This window comes from Camelus bactrianus, chromosome 6, assembly GCF_048773025.1.
Source record: "Camelus bactrianus isolate YW-2024 breed Bactrian camel chromosome 6, ASM4877302v1, whole genome shotgun sequence".
Classification (NCBI taxonomy): Eukaryota; Metazoa; Chordata; class Mammalia; order Artiodactyla; family Camelidae; genus Camelus; species Camelus bactrianus.
Genome location: NC_133544.1, coordinates 101,452,701 through 101,472,874, shown reverse-complemented (window position 1 = coordinate 101,472,874; position 20,174 = coordinate 101,452,701). Strand labels below are relative to the sequence as shown.

Here is a 20,174-nt window from a genome sequence, read left to right as displayed (position 1 = left end):
GTTCCCGGCTCGAAATTCCGTAACCAGCAGGGAAAATGTGCATTTCAAGAAATAGACATAAACACTTTTCAGGACCTGAGCATACAATTTCCCTTTCAGGGTTTAGTGGGCTTCCATTTAATTCTATGAGAAATGTTTAAAACAACAGAACAACAGCTGAGATAGGGTTTAAAGTAACTTTTATGTCTTAGTGAAAATAATGCCAACTGATAGTTATCATTTTTACTTTATTTGATCTCACTCTCTTACTTTACCTCCCCAACTTCCTCCACAAAATGATTGTGAACATCCCCTCCTGTGTCAGAAGGCTAAGTAGAAAGTACCAATCAAATGGAGGTGTGCTTTGTTGTTTTATTTTTCAAAACAAACAAGTTTCATTCATGTGATTTAATAATTTACATCAGAAACAAAGTCTACTCAATAAATGGTAGCCAACACATGTCATCATAGCTGCTCATCAGGTTTGGCCCCACGTTACACACTTTTACATGGACATGTGCCATGTGCTGTCATGAGAAACGGTGAGTGGGGACAGGGCCTCTGCTCTCACAGGGCACACATCCTGGTGGGGGAGGTGGTGTTCAATCATTGCCCTTTTTTTGTTAATGTACTTACAAATTATGGGAAATGCTATTTAAAAAGAACAAAATGAGTCAATGAAAGTGAAAAATACAAGGACAGTATTTAGGCTGAGGGAAGATAGGGAACCTCTTTGAAGAGCTGACACTCCACTGAGACCCAAAGGACAACTCCGGTGCTGCAGGTGAAGGCAGGGACACATTGATAAAGGGCTGATATCCAGAATATACCAAAATCTCTTTAAACTCAACAAGAAGGATGAACAACCTGATTAAAAAATGAGCAAAATGCCTGAACACACACCTCATCAAAGAAGAAGTCTAGATGCCAAAGAAGTCTACGGAAAGATGCTCCACAGCATCTGTCATCAACGGGATGCAGACTGAAACAGCGAGGTACCACTGCACACCTGTCAGGACTGCCAAAACGCAGAACGCTGACAGCACCGAATGCTGGTGAGGATGTGGAGCGTCAGGAATTCTCATGCATTGCTGGTGGGAATGTAAAATTGCCCAGATACTTTGGAAGACGGTCTGGCAATTTTTTACAAAACTAAACGTACTCCTAACATATGATCCGGCAACTGTGCTCCTTGGTGTTTACTCGACGAAATGGAAACTTATGTCCACACACAAAACTGCATACAGATGTTAATAGCAGCTTTATTCATAATCACCAGAACTCAGAAGCAACTAAGCTGTTCTTCAGTAGGTGAATGGATTAACTGTGATCCAGCCAGAAAATGGACTATTATTTGGTGCTAAAATGAAATGAGTTATCAAGGCATGGAAAGACATGGAGGAACCTTAAATTCATATTACTAAGGGAAAGAAGCCAATATGGGAAGGTTCCGCAACTGTCTGATTCCAACTGTATGGTGTTCTGGGAAAGGGAAAACCACAGAGACTAAAAGATCAGTGGCTGTCAGAGGCTAGAGGGGAAGGAGCAATGAATGAGGTGCAGCACGGAGCATTTTAAGGTCACTAAGACAGACTACTTTGTATGATGCTGTGACGGTGGATACATGTCATTGCACATCTGTAAAAACCCACAGAGTGCACACCACCAAGTGTAAATCCTAGTGTCAAGTCTGGGCTCTGGGTGATGATGACGTGTCAGTGCAGGTTCACCGATTGTCGCAAATGCACGCTCTGGTGCAGGCGTCAATAGTGAGGAGGCTGTAGGGACAAACTGCTGTTCATAAACCCAATCCAGCCCCAGACACTGCTGTTAATAAAGCTCTGTGGGTGTGTGGAATGTCCGGATGCTCTGGCGTCTGAACAGCAGAGCTGAGCAGCTGCACCAGAGATCAGGAGGTTTGCAGACCCTGAAATACTTACTCCCAAGCCCTTCACAGAAAAAGTCTGCTGAGCCCTTTTCTAAACGAATCAGAATTCACCCTGATGAGACAGGACAGCAGGGCCCAAACCAGGCATGGTTAATGGGACTGAAGCAATGTTTTAGTTCCAACACCTTTGCTGAAGTCCTGCAGATCCAGCGACAGACTGTAGCCAGGAAGCTTCTGCAGAAGGAGTCGGTAGCAGGCCTTCCCGCCAGGCTCCGTGATGCTGGGGGCCGCGCGCTGCACGGGGGCCACCCGCTTGAAGGAGGCGGACTTGCTGTGGAAGCCGATCAACTCATAGAGCTCGGAGAGGATGCTGCACTGCTGAATTCTCTCCTAGGAATGCTGAAGCACAGGGAGAAAAGCAACAAGCATCTGAACGAAACATGTAATTAAAAAAAGACCCGTAAAATATTTTCCCTTAAAACAGAGACCCAACGACACAGGAAGGAAGAGGAAGGCTGACTTCATGCACTGATGGGACCGGATGCAGAAATGCAGGGAAGCAGCGCTGTGCAGATGCTCCAGACCCCCTCTGGGCCCCACCTTTCCGAGTTCCGCCTCTCCTTTTACTAGAAAGTTCCGTATTCCCTGAAACAGAGGAATCTGCTACCTAAATATGGGACACAGAGAAGGGAAAGAGGAAAAGGACGGGAAAGTAAAGGAACAACAGTTCATCTAGACCCTGGGGTTTAGGTGGGACTTTCACCAAACACACAACCTCTCAAAGCACAGAGCACACAGTGAGAGGCTGACAGAGTGACTGCGACTTCTGCTCCTTAAACACCAGCTACCTGGCAGCACACGCTGTGCCCGTTACTGAATCATTACAATCATTTCAGAAACTATTAATACCCCGGCTCACAGGCAAGGAAATCTGAATCTCGGGGAGGATTATTATCATCCTGGACAAATTCCCACGGCCCAGAAGTGTCAGAGCCTCCGGCAGACCCTGGACTAAAATGCTCCTCATCACCAAGGGCACTGAGCCTCAGGCTGAGGCCACGTCAGGTCTGCAGGGGCCCAGAGCACGAGTCTGTGGGACAGGGAGTGGTCCCACTTGAAGTGCCAGGCCAAGGCCCTCAGGAACCTATGTAATGAAACCAAATACCCAAACTCATTTCCAACGCACTTCCCTGTCCGGGAGGACTGCTCGGCACATCTGGCTTATCACCTGTGCCCAGGCTGTGCAAGGGGCCCAGACAGTGATGTGACGTCCCCATGGAAGTGGCTCAGAGACCGCTTCATCACAGGAGAGACTCTCCCGGCTTCCAACGTTAACTCTCCATTCCATTTCCAACTGGAAAGTAAGTTTAGACTTGTTTTCCTCTCCAGAAACAAAGAGAGTGGTAACATCAGCGGGAAACTCAAGACTGAGGAAGAGTCTCCTGGCCATTTGGAAGGATAGGCTGGGGAGGGAACAGAGACAGGGATCAGAAAGACCCGTGTTCCAGTCCAAAGTCTGCACATCACTCGCTTTGACAGTTTCCTTATTAATACAGGTGATAAAATCTAATTATGATTGTTGGGAAAACTAAATGAAATAACGTATGCCACTAGCATAGGTGTAAAATCCTCCATGAGTGTTCCAGAAATGGACGTGACCATGGTTAGATACTGTCTGCCAAGTCTTGTGTGCTAAGTTCACATCAGCCAGCCAGAGATGTGCCAGAGAATGCCTCAACAGCGAGCAGCCTTCTCCAACTTGGAAACTCACAGTGTCCGAAGAACAGGCAGTGGTGGATGCTTTGGGACACTCTGGAGGTAACACTCCAGTGATGACTTTAAAAAGCTGGGGAGAATTTAGGGGACCATACAGTTCAAATACAGAAAACTCATTCCATGTCTACAAATATTCATCTCAAGCCATGATGATTCATAGAGGAAATACATATTCAAACGTACATCATTTTCCCACATAAGTGCATCAAAACAATTTGGAAAGAATGTAACTTTCTTCTCTAGATCACACAGTGGGGATTACGAGGTTTGTACTGAAAGCCCTACGTGTAAATCATCTGCAAACGTAACTGGGTCCATTATCAGTCATCATCATTCGAAGGGAAGGATGGAAAAGAACAAAGCCAAGCTAATACGCTCCGGTATTTTGTTGGGTTACGATGTCACAGAGGAGACGGACAGGTCATCAAGGAACCACTCTGCCGTGATCACGGAGCCGGAGAGCGGGATGGGCGGCCAGATGTATGGCGCAGCCATAGCTGTGCCTGCGCTTCTAGGCAGGTACCCAGTCACTTCGACAAGGTGTCAAAAGTGTATGCCCACGTCCTCATCACCTGTCATGCATTAAAGAGAAATGGAAACCTATAAACGGCCAATAACCTCGGTGGGTACACCGTCCAAAGAGCAAAGTCACAGTTTGACAACTGGCCATCCCGGTTCCCTGGGATTCATTCTTGGAGAACCTTAAAAACCACTCCTCTGTCCTCAAGAAGTGCTGCCTACTTTTCCGATCTTTGGCTCAGGGATACACCACGTTCACGTGGACTTTAATGTCTGCACAGATTTGACTGTCTTTCTCCAGGTTCACTTGTCCATTCTGAAGAGGCCTGAGTTAAGTCCAAATTCCATAAGATCAATTCCCTCTAGTGACAACTCAACGAGTCTGCAATTACAAACCAACTGAACAGGACTGTCCTCAGCTAAAAATGTCACCCATCCTTCACTGTTTTCTTAATCTCCTCTCCTGGCTAATTGCAACAGACTAACACCACCCTCCAACAAGATCCCCAACTATGTCAAATAGAAAGTAAGATCCATAAAAGAGGAGACAACTCCATAGTCACCTCTGAATTCCTAGCATATATTAATGTCAATAAATAGAACTATGATTATGGCTTCTTTCCTTTAAAACCTTTCTGGTTATTTAAATGAGACCATGGAAGGGAGGTGTTTGGGTCCAGTATCTTGATCCAGAAAACTCTGGAGACCTTTTTCAGAATGGCTGCCCACTGATTCATTCAAAACACAACTTCTCTTTCCGGGAGGAGCTGTGATTTTCTGCCAGGAGTTTGTTGTCACTCTCATGCCAGAACAGATTTAAACTAAATACTTACATTGGATATGTTATTTTCCCCCGCTTCCAAAAAAATTGACTTTCCTTACTTCCTTGCCTTGAGGAATGCTTTTTTGCTTTTCTTTCTAATTCACTCTTTTATACAGCAGGATTCAGGATGTGCTTGGCCTTACATAAGAACAGCCATCCAACTCCCAGTGTGAGAGGCCTGGGGCTCACCTCCTGCCCTCCTGTCAAGGCAACTGAAAATCAGTTCAGGAGCCAACAGGCACCCCAGGGCTTCTAAGGCTCAAGTATCTCCCAGAATCCTTGCTTTCTGGTTTGACTTGGCTTCTGAGGATTTCCCCTCACTTTCTTGACAATTAGCTGTGCAGCTTGAAAGATGAGGAAGGAAGGTCTTATTTCTTAATCAGCATTTTAAGGAACTTATGTAATGAAGGTTTTCAAGAGTTTCTAGAACCCTCCATTGCCGAGACAGAAAACACACTAGATATTTTCTAAATCTAGCTATCATGTGCATGTTTTCTTTGCTTTTGTTTTCTTAACTGCTAACGGACATTTTTAATTAAAAAATAAAATAAGGCCCCAAATAGGATAGAACATTGAAGAGGAAACAAAATTAAAGGGCAAAGACAGAAAAATGATAAGTACTCTAGAAAGTTAATAGAAAACATACACTATGGATCAGATCAGCAATTCTCAGTAACAGCTAATTGAAACCTGACCATGAGGTAAAATGTCTCTCCTGTCAGGAGACGGCCAACAGAAAACAGAATTAAATCAACAAACTAAAATTCTAAGTCTGGCGAGGTAGAGAAGTCTACCAGCTAAATGTGTTTTCTTCTGGAAAAGAGGGAGATACACAAGATCTTTTCTGTGGAGCCTGAGCCCAGGTGAGGATGGTGAAGTGAGCTCTGTAAGTACCCAATTAGCAAAGTGAGTGATGAATAAAGAGACGTGAGCTTTGATGACAGAGATGATACTACTATTCACTTGTCCTGTAAGTATATCTTCACGTTCAATGATCAATACCTCGGCGTCCTCAGGGATTGAGATTATAGGAAAATGCACAGCCCGGGCCTAGACCTCCTCTATGATTGTGGCACTGCACTTAGATGTTTCAAGGGCACCTCCAACTTCACCTGCAAATAGTTGATTTCACGGTGCTCCTCCAATAGCCGTCCTGCCCAGGGCCCCTTGTAGGGGGTCAAGGTCTCTCTGCCTCTCCCAGCTCAGTCCCATCACTCATAGATGTGACTGGACCCCTCCTTCAGGGCCCAATTTCCTCAGTCAACGAGTCCCACCACCCACACCTCACCTACCAGATTCTCACTGGCACTCCCTCAGCACTAACTCTGTGCTGGGGACCACGCTGCACATTGTGCACACGTTATCTCACTGGATCTCCACAGAAGTCCTGGGAAGTCGGTATATCACTGCTTCAATTAATAAGATAAATTGTTTCACTTCCTTGAATGTGTCATCCAAAGTGACATGGCTACTGAGCCACAAACCTGGGACTGAAAATCACTTGAAAATTGAACACTGCTACACCTCACAGCCACCCTACTCTGACTTATCACATCACCTCCTGCCGAGCCTTCTAAATGTTTCTAAGCATTCTACAAGACAAAAGTGATCTACGAGAGCACCCCTCTCCCCTACTTAAAATCTGACAATGACGTTCCACTTCCCTTAGGAGAAAGCCCCACCGGGCCTGAGCACAGCCCAATGGCCCGGCATCCGCGTTCCCTGCGCAGCCGCGCCGCCTCACCCACCATGCAGCGCTACATGTGCCGTGTCCAGGACAGGGATGCTGACTCCGTACAACCCAGGGCTCGTCTCACTCAAACAATGATCACCCTCTTCAGTGCTGACTCTCAGAAAATTGTTTTCTCTGGATGAATCAATATTTTTTTCCTTACAACTTCCCATCATTGATAATGAGCTCCCCCCAAAAGAGAGAAGACCTAATCCTCAGACTCCTTATCTGTAAAGTGTGAATAACAAGGAAATATGAGAGGTTTTAAGCGAAATAATATTCATGTGAAGCTAAAGGACAATTCCCAACATACAATAAGCACTCAATATTTGCTTACTTAATATTAATAAGAATATAATGCATTCCAGCAACCTTAAATCAATGCTTTATGGCTTTGTCCAAAAGACTACCGACAAACTATTGGACGAACCCCTTTGAGCAGATCCGCCCAAGCGTACTGGGATAGGTAAGTCTTGACTCCAGTTACAGCTGCAGCCAACCAGCACTACGGGGCGGGGGCAGTTTGCTCAAACTCGTACATGTTGCTTGAGCATTTAATTGTCACTAATGAATAAAGACAGGTGTTCTTTAGTCAAAGCTCCTGAAACATAAATCTTCAAAGATTGATGCAAATTAGTTTCAAGTACAACACTCTCACTAGAAATTATTTGAAAATTATAGTCTTAGCTCCTCCACACATCGAAAGGGCATTTTCTTAATGTATCTGACTATATACACTGAGAGGATTGTTTAAAAGAAATTAAGATGAAGCCATAATGAATAAGCTTTCAGTATAATCTGCACAAAGCCCCACCCAAGGATCTCACTTCTCACTTCCACATAGGTGTTCAGGTAGCTTAACCTGGGTCTTGGTTTCTTATGACACGGGGGTGGGAAGAATTGTGGATAGATTTATGTAGCAAATATAAATCTAGGGTATTTGCTGTGTAGGAATCCTAGAAATAAATAAATTGATATATACTCCCACCCTTAGAAAGCTCAGCCTTTCCAATTACAAGAGCATTAAAAATAAAATGAGAGATACATTTAACAAAATTTTACAAGATTTGCACATTGAACATTTTGAAGTATCACCAAAAAAAATTAAAAGATCTACATATATGTAAGGCATCCCATGTTCATGGAATGGTAGACAATATTGTTAAAAATGTTAAGAATCCCCAAAGTGATCTACAAATTTAATGGAATCCCTATCGAAATTCCAGCTGACTTCTTTGCAAAAATTGAAAAACTGATGCCAAAATTCATATGGAAGTGCAAGGGTCCCAGGTCAGCCAAAACAATCTTGAAAAAGAAGAGCAAAGTTGGAGGACTCACTCAAAGGTTACTACAAATCTATAGTACACAAGTCATTATGGTACTGGCATAAGTTTGGATGCATAAATCTATGAGACACAATAAAAAATCCAGGGGGGAAATTTACATTTACAGTCATTTTTCCAGAAATGTGCCAACAACACTCTATTGAAAGAATAGTCTATTCAACAAATGGTGCAGAGACACCTGAGTATCTGAAGGAAAAAGAATGAATCTGGAATCTGGACCCCCGTATTTTATTTAACAAATAAAATATTAATTCAAAATGGATCACAGACGGAAATGTAAAAACTAAATGTATAAGCTTTCTAAAAGAAGACATAGTTTAAATCTTTGTGGTCCTAGGATAGGCTATGGCTTTCTAGATACAATACCAAGAGCACAAGTGAAAAAAAAGAAAGATAAAATGGACTTCATCAAAATTAAAACCATTTGTTACAAAGGACATCATCAAGAAAGTGAAATGAAAGGGGAAGGGGGTAGCTCAAGTGATAGAGTGCGTCCTTAGCAAGAAAAATAAAATGAATAAATCTAATTACCTCCCCTAGAAATAAATTGTTTTAATGTTTAAAAAAAGTAAAGTGAAACGACAATCTGCAGAATAGGAGAAAAATTTTGCAAAGCATATATCTAATAAGATACTAGTATCCAGGATATAAAACAAATGCTTACACCTGACCAATACAAAGAAAATCGACCCAATTTTTAAATATGCCAAGTATTTAAATAGATACACAATTGGCCAATAAGCATATGAAAAGATGCTCAGCATCACTAGCGAAATCAACATCAAAATGAGATCTGACTTTACACTCACTAGGATGGTTATAATCAAAACATGGACAATAACAAGTGTTGGTCAGGAGGCAGAGAAATGGGAACCCTCAATACACAGCCGTTGGAAAGGGGCAATGGTACAGCTTCTTTGGAAAAGCCTGGTGTTTCCTCAAAAGGTTAGAATTATATGGCACAGCAATTCCACTCCTACATATAGAGTCATCCCTCAGTATCCTCGGGATTTCGTTTCAGGAAACCCCCACCCTGGATACCATAATCCAAGGATGTTCGAGTTCCTTTACAATCAGCCATCTGGATCCATGAAGTGGAAACTACAGATATGGTGGGCCAACTGTACAGCCAACAGAATGAAAATATATTCTCACAAAACTTGCACATCAATATTCATGGCAGTATCATTCAGAGTAGCCAAAGGTTACAAACAATATCCATCCATCAATGAACGGATAAACAAAATTACCAAGAATAGTCCCACAAACATTTGGTCATTGAATCTTTGACAAATGAGGTGAGAACATACAATGGAATAAAGACAGCCTCTTCAGAAAATGGTATAGGGAAAACTGGACAGCTGCATGTAAATCAATGAAGTTAGGCTACTCCCTCACAGCATACACAAAAATAAATTCAAAATGGCTTAAAGACTTAAACATGTAGAAAAGACACTATAAACCTCTTAGAAGAAAACATAGGCAAAACATCTGACATACATCTCAACAAAGTTTTCCTAGAGCAGTCTAATCAAGCAATAGAGATACAAGCAAAATAATACAAGTGGGATCTAATTAAACTTACAAGCTTTTGCACAGAAAAGGAAACAAAAAGCAAAACAAAAAGACAATCTATGGAATGGGAGAAAACAGTTGCAATAAATGAAACTGACAAGGGCTTAATTCCCAGAATATGTAAACAGCTTTTACACTTAATAAGAAAGAAAAACAAACAATTCAATTCAATAATGGGCAGAAGTCCTAAAGAAACATTTCTCCAATGAAGATATACAAATGGCCAATAGGCACATGAAAAAAATGCTCAATATCATTATCAGAGAAATGCAAATCAAAACTGCAATCAAGTCTCACCTCTCACCAGTCCGAATACCCATCATTCTGAAGTTCACAGATAAATGCTGGAGAGACTGCGGAGAATTGGGAAGCCTCCTACAATGTGGTGGGAATGCAGTTTGGTGGAGCCATTGTGGAAAACTGTATAGAGGTTCCTCAAAAGACAAAAAATTGATCTCCCATATGACCCAGAAATCCCACTCCTGGACATATATCCAGAAGGAACCCTAACTCAAAAAGACACTTTCACCCCAATGTTCATAGCAGCACTATTTACAATAGCAAGACATGGAAGCAACCTAAATATCCACTGAAAGATGACTGGATAAAGAGACTGTAGTATATTTCTCCAATAGACTACTATTCAGCCATAAAATAATAACAAAATAATGCCATTTGCAGCAACATGAATGGACCTGGAGAATGTCATTCTAAGAATAGTAAGCCAGAAAGAGAAAGAAAAATACCATATGAAATCGCTCACATGTGGAATCTTAAAAAAAAAAAAATCAAAAAACAAAGACACAAAAAGATAAACTTATCTACAGAAAAGAAACAGACACAGAGACATAGAAACCAAACTATGGTTACCAGAGGGGAGAGGGTGTGGGAAGGAATATATTGGGAGTTCAAGATTTGCAGATACTGAGTATGTATAGAATAAACCGCAAGTTTATATTGTATAGCACAGGAGAATATATTTAATATCTTATAGTAACTTATGTTTAAAAAGAATATGAAAATGAATACAGGTATTTTCCTATTTAACTGAATTGTTGTGCTGTACACAAGAAACTGACACAACATTATAAACTGACTAGACTTCAATGAAAATATTTTTAAATAGACCAAAAACGAAAAAAAAGAAAAAGGATATTATGAAACCAAAAGAATAAAGTACTGACTCAGGCTACAATATGGATGAACCTTGAAATTTTATGCTAAAATAAGCCAGACACAAAAGGACAAATAGTGCCCTTTAAGGTGAACTGTATCTAAGCGTTTACTGTACTACTTCTGTAAATTTTCCGGAGGTTTGAAGTCTATCAATATCAAAATAAAATGTATTATTCATTAAAATCATAAAACGCTTCCTCACAGGAGGGCTTTAATTATTAAATGCAGAAATGCATGTAAAGCTCCTGGAAAAACAATTTGCACATCCACACACAGACACTGCTGTCACTGACTCTCAGAGGGTGGTGCCAGCGCTGATGAGGGCTGCCTCCACTCGCTGCCCTGCAGAGAGGAGTGAGGGCCTGGGCTCTGACAGGCAGGGTGAGCGTGACCCTGGTTCAGACACAGCCATGCCCCAGACTCTGTGTTACCCAACTTTCTTATACAAATTGCAACATGTAATGTAAAAACGCTACAGGGATGTAACTTACAACACAGGGAATACAGCCAATGTTTACAGTAACTATAAATGGAGCATCTATTGTACACCTGAAACATATCATTTTAAATCAGCTATATCTTTGTAAAAAATTAAAAAAATAATTTAAAAATGTTATCACTTTAATATTCAATTCGGTTTTTAAGTAACGACTAAACAGCTTAGAATGTATAAAAGCATTTAAGTGTGCTGTATGTTTACATATTTATTTACTTTCAGCCTCCTGCTAAAAGAGAAATTAAACAATTTTTTTAAACACACCTTAACAACCATAACAACAAAAAGGCAAAATTGAGAGTGAAGAGAAATTGGAGATTCAATACTTAAATGAAACCAGGGGGAGGTAAAGTCATAAATATGGATTCCCTGGAGTCAGGGCAAGTGTTAAAGTCCGACTAGAAATTCAGCTGTCAGATTCTTGGCAGCTAAAGCAAAAAGAAAAGATCATAGGGGGGTGGTAGAGCGTGTGCTTAGCGTGCACGGGGTCCCGGTTTCAAGCCCCAGGGCCTCCACTATCAGATAAATACACCTAATAACCTACCCCCCCAAAAGAGTCCGAAAGAAAAGAAAAAGAGAAATTTCTTTCCAAAAAAACCTGATATTAAATTTGGATTAAATACTTAAAAAAAAAAAGAAATATAGAAAAGATGAGTGACACTGTGAAGGAAAAGCCCAGCTGGGCTAACGAGCTAAGTCACAAATCTAAGTGTGATAAGTGTCGGTTTACTGATCTAAGTATTGCTGGGCTAACTCGTAAATCTGAAGTTTAGTGTCAGTTTACTGGGCTAATAAGCTAACTCGTAAATCCAAGGTCAACAATTGTCAGTAACGTGATCTGTTCCAAATTCATAAGCTTCAGTGTACTGATTCCTTGCTTTTTGTTGTTTGAGCCTTATTGGCTAATAGCCCCTTACTTGTAATTAACCCTATAGAACCTCATGTGCAGGTCTTGGAGGTGCTCAAAGCTTCGGAACAGGAGCCCCTCTGAGCCCGCCAGCATAAAAAATCTCAGTGCTTGTTTCTTGGCTGGCCTGTTCTATCCGTAACAACACAAGCGATAATGCCCTTGAGATAAATCTGTGATGGCTGCTGGCAGGTCCCCATGTCTCACGTGGCAAAATCTGAAACATCCTTCTCACCACTCAGAGTCATCATAAGCCCACTCCACACTTCACGCTGTTAAATGCAGGGGCACAGGCAGGGCCCGGCCTTTGCTCTCTCTGTGTCATCACAGTGAGACAGGATGGAAGGGGCAGAGCACAGCCATTCAAGGAAGGCCACAGCAATTAACATCAAAATGGTGAAGGATTCAACCCCCAGTAGGCCTTGAGGCTCAGGATGAAGAGATTTAACTTCTAGCAGAGCTTGAGCTTCATTATAAACCCATTGTAATAGTAACATGGTGAATATCATGCCCCAAGGTACCATGGCAGTCCCAAGGCTAGCCACAAAATGTCAAAGTGTGGGAAATGGCCAACTCCCCGGGAATCCCAGCCCCTTGCCTTTAGGCTGGTTCTTCTACATATTAGCAAATGAAACCACCAAGCCCAAGAAAACGAGCAACACAGCGCCACCTCGCGGTCACCCCTCTCTCTCCCTCTTCGGAGAAAGACCACAATCTGTGGAGTGTGTACCTACTTTTAATCTGAGCACCCAAACCCCACACCTCGTGGCCTTTCTGTTGCCTTTCAATGTGTCTCTGTGAATAAATCTACCTTTTCTCAACACTGGCTTGCTCTTGAATACTTTACTGCACGAAGCCAAGGAACAAAATCTGGTGGGACACATCCCAGGGGCTCAACCAAAGCCTGGGACACAGCCCTTCTCATGCCTCACGTTTTTTTCCTTGTATCAACAGGACTGGGTTGTGAAGGGAGCTCTGAGGCCCCAGCTAAGGGACAGAAGCCGCCCCCAGGGCTCGAATTGGCGGGCAGCCTCTTCCCCAGCAGGGGCCTTGGGGTCTGCCCGGTTCTCTGTGTTTCTCTGTTGTGCTGACTCCCCAGCCACAGAGCGTTCTCCCTAGGCCTGTCCCCACAAAACCCTTCTCTCCAAAATACAAGCACATCATGTCACAATCCTCTTGTTCAACCAGGAAATGCTTAACCCACTTTTTCCCTCCACAGTAAAGTACCTAACTGTCCTCCCTCCCATCACAACACTTCTTTCTTTGTGAGAACTCTGCACTCCCCACACACCACCCTGAACGCAGGTGCCTTGCTGGCTGGGAACGAGATGTTTCAGTCTCACACAGCCTGCATCCTTTCACTTTCCCCTTGTTACCATAAAAAAGCCTTTCCTGAGTCACCCACAAATCTGATTCCGAACTTCATAAAGTGCTGAGGTTGCAGTCACTGTGTGCATACCTCCCAGGTTTTGACTAAATTTCCTTCACGAGATCTTCATTAAGGAGCTGCATCAAGAAGTCGAAAGAGGATATTCTTACTTCTGAGAGAAGGAGCCTGCAAGAAATTTAAATGGCTTTCAAGACAGAGTTAACCAGGGACAGAGAGGTCACGGGGCCTAGTCAACAATGTCATGAGGCAAAATGTTCTTCAAAGACTCAGAGTGGCTTCTGAACGTAGAGTCGGCAGGGAGGAGGTGACACGCAGTGAGTGGGGTGAGTGACACAGGGTACGCTCCCCCAGCTGGGGAAGAATTGGATTTTGTTCTAGTTTTCCAAACAATTTCTTAATACCTTTTTCTCCTATTGTCACATACCATTTCCTATGAATTAAGAATATCAATGTCAGTCATTTGGGCCAGTTGGGAGAAGCTACACGATGCCATTCACAGGGCTGGGGCATGACAGCCACGCCAGTCTAGGTTGAAAGACCAGTGGGGGTATTTCCATGGTGATCACGGGCATGCAGCAAACTCCCCAGCTTCAATGACCTCATCTCAAAGGTGGGGCAATAAAACTACCAAGAAAAGTGCGTGATGATTATGGAAGACATCTGTTTACTAGGTAAGTGCCCGTGACAGCTGCAGCTTAATGGGGAATGAGTATGATTAACAAGGCCCTGTCTACCTGGCCACACGCTCCCTGCCTTCCTGCCTTGGTGCAGCAGCAGAGTTTGTTTAGCTGAGATGAACGCCCCCAGAGCAGCCCCGACGGGAAAGCTCGCAGCTCTGCATTGTGAGGCGTGTTCCTTTCCTTCTCAGTGCTGATCACAGTTTGCTGTCATCTGTTTTTATGTTTATCCCTTTTGTAACTTCCTCTCCTCCGGAGTTTTGCTCAAGCAGTGCAGGGCCAGGTGTGTCTTGCGGCCTGCCCGATATTCTGGGCTGGGAAACAGCCGACCACACATCTGACTCTGGTGCTGAACGGAGAGGGAAGAAGGCCCTGGGGCTCATGCTGAACTGAGGCCCATGCACCCAAAATTATGGTCTGACTTTGGGCAAATTACACAGTCTTCTTTACCCTGAGATTCCTCATCTGTCCATGAAAATAACTGCCCATGGCACACAGAGTTACCAAGATTAAAGGAAATCACCAAATTCACAGCATATTCAAGGGGCTACCAGTGCATTCTCAACAGACAAATGCTGCCTTTACGGCTCTGACACACGCCAAGCGGGGCGGCCACACACAGTGAACACTGCTAAGTGCTTCATGTGTGCTACAATACTCTTTAGAACTTACAACAATCCCAGGAAGAAACGAATATTATCATGCCCATTTCACAGATTCACCAACAGGTTAAGAGAGGTTACATTCTAGTCCAAGGCCGTATGGTGAGGAAATGGTTATTTAAACAGGAATGTGGGCCCAGGCTTAGGCTCCATCTCTCTCCCATCCACCTGACCACTTGCCTATGAATTCCACCTGTCCAATACACATGTTTGCAGCCGGCCAGCTCTTAAATGCAATGTTTGCCACCATTTGTCAATGTTGGTTAATTACCATAAACTGTTCTCAGAAACCACAACAGAAAAGAAACGTGGACTTAAGCAATTCTGCATTGCGTTCTCCTGTAATGTGCAGTCACCCTTCACTACACCACCAAATCCAAATGTATGCTTCCTCCATGTTTATGTTTGCACACGGCTTATTAAAGAAGAATGTACCTGCAGTAATTCCATCTCGGTTGCTTTCCAAGGTTGCAGATTATCCATAATCCGTCCATGAATGAAAATACTACAATGTGAATGAAAATACTGCAACCATGTCAGTAAACAAAGAATGCTGAAACCAAGTCATCAGCGGCTGCTGCCACCCCCCAGCGAGTGCATGCCTGCAGCCCAGCCTCTCAGCCACTCACAATGGTGCCCTCTGAGTGGATTCAGAGTAAGAAAGGACAGGATACTGGCCCTAGATACCTAGGTACCCGCCAAAGGGATGAATTCAATGACACAAATGTTTGCTTCCTCCCATACATAGAAAAGCAGTAAATACTTGATCTTGAGATATCTGGTTTTCTTTAGATAACAAGCAATATTTTATTGTTCCAACTACCTGGTCTTTCTTGTAAAACTTCTATATATCCTAGCTCTTCCCCTACCTCTTGGGAGCAGTCCCTCAGAGTGATCTGAGAGGTTGCCATCCCGGCTCGAGTCCTCCAGCCAAATAAAACATAACTCTTAACATTTAGGCTGAACGTTTATTTCAATGAAGTCCCAGAATAGACAGAACTCATCAATTCTGTAATGGAACACACTGGATCAGGAAACAAAAGCGTGTTTTAGTCTGGAAAAACTACGGTTTCCTCTTTCTTCCTGTCATTATACAATCCCACCAGAACTCATTAATTTGCTGTCTGCTCATCTGGCAACCAAGATCAGAGAAGAGTCAACTCAGCAGAGTGCTCTACTCGGGAGAACACCCCGCAGCAGCACTGCAGGCTACCTGTCCTCCCGCACGCTCTGCTGACACTTGGTGTCCTCCGTGACGACCAGGACAACAGAGCTGTTCACAACAGCTGTGAAGTCCCACACGTTAAATAAATCATTTTATTTTATACGATATTTTACGTATATACCCATCTCTGAAAACAGCTTTGCTAGAAGCCCAAATCTTCAGCATCAATCTGCAAAGGCAAATCCGGTCCGCAAGAGAAAACTAGACTTAAGAGGAAGCTAAGGCATCCAAAGTACTCTCAACAACCTAAGGCCTCCAAAGTCCCCTGCAGGACCTTCAACCAAACTGCCTGCAGGCCTGCAGCTGCAGGCCACAACATGTCTGCTTTTAAAGAAACCCCTTCCTGCCCTCGGGCACTACAACGTCACTCTAGGCCCTCCCATCTCAGGATAAGAGCAGCCGCTGCAGAACCTCACAGGGCAGCACTGACAGGACTGGACAAAGAGGATCAGAGCTAAACAAAGCCTTCTGATGACACGAGCTTGTCACTCTGTCACTTTACATATGAAGATATATATAGAGAGAGGTGAGGTGATCTTGCTCAAAGTCACATAGCTAATAAGTGGCAAAGTCTATAACTCTGCTCCTCCCTCCGGCATGACGCCCCAGCTGGGACGCCCACAGGGTTCTCTCCTGCCTGCCGGACCAGTCCTTTACTGTCACTCATAAAACACCACAGGGTGTGACCCTAGCCTACATTTTCAGCATCTTTTCCCTGCAGTCTCGCAGGAACAAGGCGGTTCGGGCCATTGTATGACTTCTGGCTCCCAGAAGCCTCCGTGCTCAGGCTGGTCTTGCCTGTGCATCCAGTACCCTGCTCAGAGGCTCTTCCTCCCCTGCAGGAACACGTTCCCACTCTCCGCATGACACCCCCTCAGGGAAGCCCTCCTCTCGCCCTCAGCTCAGCAGGTGTCCCAGGCCACATCCCGAGCTGCACCATTAAGACTGCGGGTGCCCAGGTTTGCTAGTCAGACCAGCAGCCTCAGAGCCAGGGTTTATGCCCGGGTCACCCTGCAAACCTACTGCCCGCCATACAGACCCAGCCAGCAGGTCACCTGAAAGTCGCAGCAAGTGTCCCACCCAATCCCGAAGTCTCTTCATTTGCCAGCACCGCTGATGACTGGTCTCCAAACTTTGGTCAGTTTTGCACAAAACAGCAGCTTCCACTGTGAAGCAGGGGGTTTTCTCTTCTGCTCCCCATCCTTACTGGAAACGTCTAGGGAAATGAAAAGGCCTTTTCTCAACCCTTTTCTGATGACACCCACCCACCCACAATACTCACATGCTCAAGAGCTTTGGCTCAACCTGATTTTGTTTCCCTTACGCTAAGGGGCTCAAAACACTGCGGGATTCTTTCACTTTTGAGGGTATTTTTACTCAGTTTATCGGCTTTAATCTGTTTTTGTCTCTCTCTTCAATATCCCTAGAAGTTGCCACTTCTTATTCCCTTCAGCAGCCTCCCTCCCAACATCTAGTCTAGGAAATCAGCTGTGATGATGGGCCCGGGGGCAGTCACAGAAGTTGCAACTAAGGCACAGAGAGGTGACATAATTTGCCCGAGTAGATCAGCTTCAAGCCCCAACACTGTGTGTCACTTCCCTCTGTTTAACTCTTATGCTAAGCAAGCGAACTTTTTGTAGATTATGGTTATAAACAGATGAGGTATGAAAATACATACAAGGACACACATCAACTCTAAGATGTTCATTAACTCCACTATTTTTTTCTATTTATTTTATTTCTATTAAAAAAATTAAGAACCTCTGCAGTCAATATAGCAAAATGTTACTGGGCTTTAAATACAGAATATAGAGGTTTTAAGTGTGTCATTACTCATCCTTATTTGTATGTTCACAAGACAAACTGATTTGAAAGTCTCTCTCCCCTCCCCCTACTCACTACTGGCTCTCACCTGAGCTCCCAAACCACACATCTAACAGCCTTTCACTTTACCCACAGCTGAACTCATCAGTTATCCCCCCAGAACTCCCTCTACAGATTTCCCTCCTCAGAGCATAGCAGGACCATCATTTACCTCATTAATCCACCCAGAAACCTGTTCCTTACTCTATCCTACCTTCACAGACATCATTCATCCTTTCCTTTTTACCATCTAAACATGCCTTCAATCTGTTCGCTTTTACCCGCTGACCATCCCACCGCTCAAGTGGAAGCCACCAAGACTGCCCACCTGGACTCACGAGTCTCCCAAGTGGCCCCAAAGCCACTCTCCCCTACTTGAGACAAATGGGATTGTGTCACTCCCACGCTTTTAGGACTGTTTTCAAACCCACTGTTCTTAGAAGAATCTCCAAGTTCTTCACCTGATGAATGTCTTTGCCATCAAATTGTCAGCTCAGGGAGGGGAGGACACGCCCTCTCCCCTAGGACCTGCCCTCTCCCAGAGCATCAGCTTGGGAGGACCTGCTGAGCTACACCAGCCTGTATTCTAACCCTGGTCTTGAGTTCTTAGCAAACTGCTTCAACTATCCATACAAATCCAAGGTAGATTAGAAAGATTTTAGATGTTGAGCTAGACTATTGATTTGGGGATTTTGCACTAGCAACCTGCAAGTACATGTTCTAATGATTCTGTCTTCTTAAAACCACACCCAGATTTAAGTAGTATTTGTGGAATGTCTTCGGAGTAAAAGGGACTGTACTTTTACAGACTTTATGTTTTATACCATGAACAACCCGGACAGGGTCACAAATGGAACCGCCTCACAAGTGACAGAAGACAGCTGACACGCATATAGCAACAGGTCACAAAGATGGCAAGAGCAAAGTTGTTTCTCCAACCCCACAAAAAATTTTTGAAAGAACTGAAAACTCTGAATTTTGAAAGTAAAATACTATCATATAAAGAAATAAAATAATCCTCTTCATCAGTGTTTCAAGATCTGACTCCAGAATTTTTAGCATGCCATATTGAATCCTAGCACAGAAAAATCAGATGGACTAGTGGTGAGTAAGTTCCAGGAAAACTACAGTAATTCCTCCACTTGTAAAAGGACATAAACTCACCTGTCGAAGATGAATGTAAACCCCATTCTGGAGAAATTCGGAAGCTCCCAGGCTCTGCTTCTGGATGGCAAGGACACGGACAGCTTTGAAGCATGCTTCTAACTCAGTCACCAGCATTCTTACACTGCAGGGGGAAACGGAGGCCCTCAGTCAAGAGCAGAGGTGTTCCTGTCGTGTCTCGCAGGCCGTGCCTCGGGGACTCAGTGCCCTGCAGCAGCCCGGCCCCAGGCGAGGACACGCAGCATGGCCCACCCAAGCAGCAGGTACACTGGGCTTGAGAAAGCCCATCCCCGATGGGGGCAAGAGTGGCTGGTGGGTTTGAGTGAACATAATTGCCCATAGAAATATGCCTGCATTCATTCAAGTGATACAAGCAACAGTAGCAGGCTATTTAACAAAATTTCAACTGTCAGTGGAAATTTACCATTCCTTTCTGCTTGTCCCCTGCACTCTGAGACAGGCTTAGGCTCTCTCACACCGGCAGCTCTGATGCAACAGTTGTGAAGTCGTTTTACTTTGCTGCAAGTGTCCTCGCTCCCGGTGTGGCTATGACTGTCGTCTCTTAACACAGTCAGATGTCTTACTGGATCTCTCCCTGCGTTCCTTGCTCCTGCTTCTCAGATCCTAAGATAAAGGGCAAGTGAAGACACATGACAAGAAAAGGCACCGTGGACTTGAACTAAGTCCTCAGTGATCCCCTAGGTGAGTGCTGCCCACCCCTTACCTTCGATTCTCAAGGTTCTGACCAGGGTGACATCCAGACAGGAGAGCGTCCTGGGCCAATTAAAAGCTGTGTGACTTGGGCCCTGGGGCAGGTGCAGGAGCTGGTTCCAGAGGCGTGCCCCTCCCCACCTCTGCTCCCCTCTCTCCCATGGACCCACTGCCAAGCCCCCAGGTTCCCTGATATTCTGTCCTTCTCTTGTAATCTAATCCAAGCCCTTTTCCTCTTCCTTTATTCCCTAATTATCACCAGCTG

The 20,174-nt window shown here is 44.0% G+C and overlaps 1 protein-coding gene across 42 annotated transcripts in view; it reads right to left on the bottom strand.

Annotated features, from left to right (window-relative positions):
• Window positions 1-337: 337 nt before the first annotated feature.
• The window catches only part of LOC141578009 (uncharacterized), a 196,197-nt gene continuing 176,360 nt past the window's right edge, over window positions 338-20,174 (bottom strand). For 32 of the 42 annotated variants that reach the window (XR_012507855.1, XR_012507853.1, XR_012507852.1 and 29 more), the window contains 5 exons: window positions 19,623-20,004; window positions 19,199-19,322; window positions 17,227-17,387; window positions 13,677-13,772; window positions 338-2,266 (listed from right to left, as the gene is read on the bottom strand). The gene's annotated coding sequence lies outside the window, so the exon portion shown is untranslated. Of the gene's footprint in view, window positions 2,267-13,676; window positions 13,773-15,381; window positions 15,452-17,226; window positions 17,388-19,198; window positions 19,323-19,622; window positions 20,005-20,174 lie in introns of all 42 variants that reach the window. The other 10 variants (XM_074366525.1, XM_074366533.1, XM_074366535.1 and 7 more) reach the window with 7 other exon arrangements.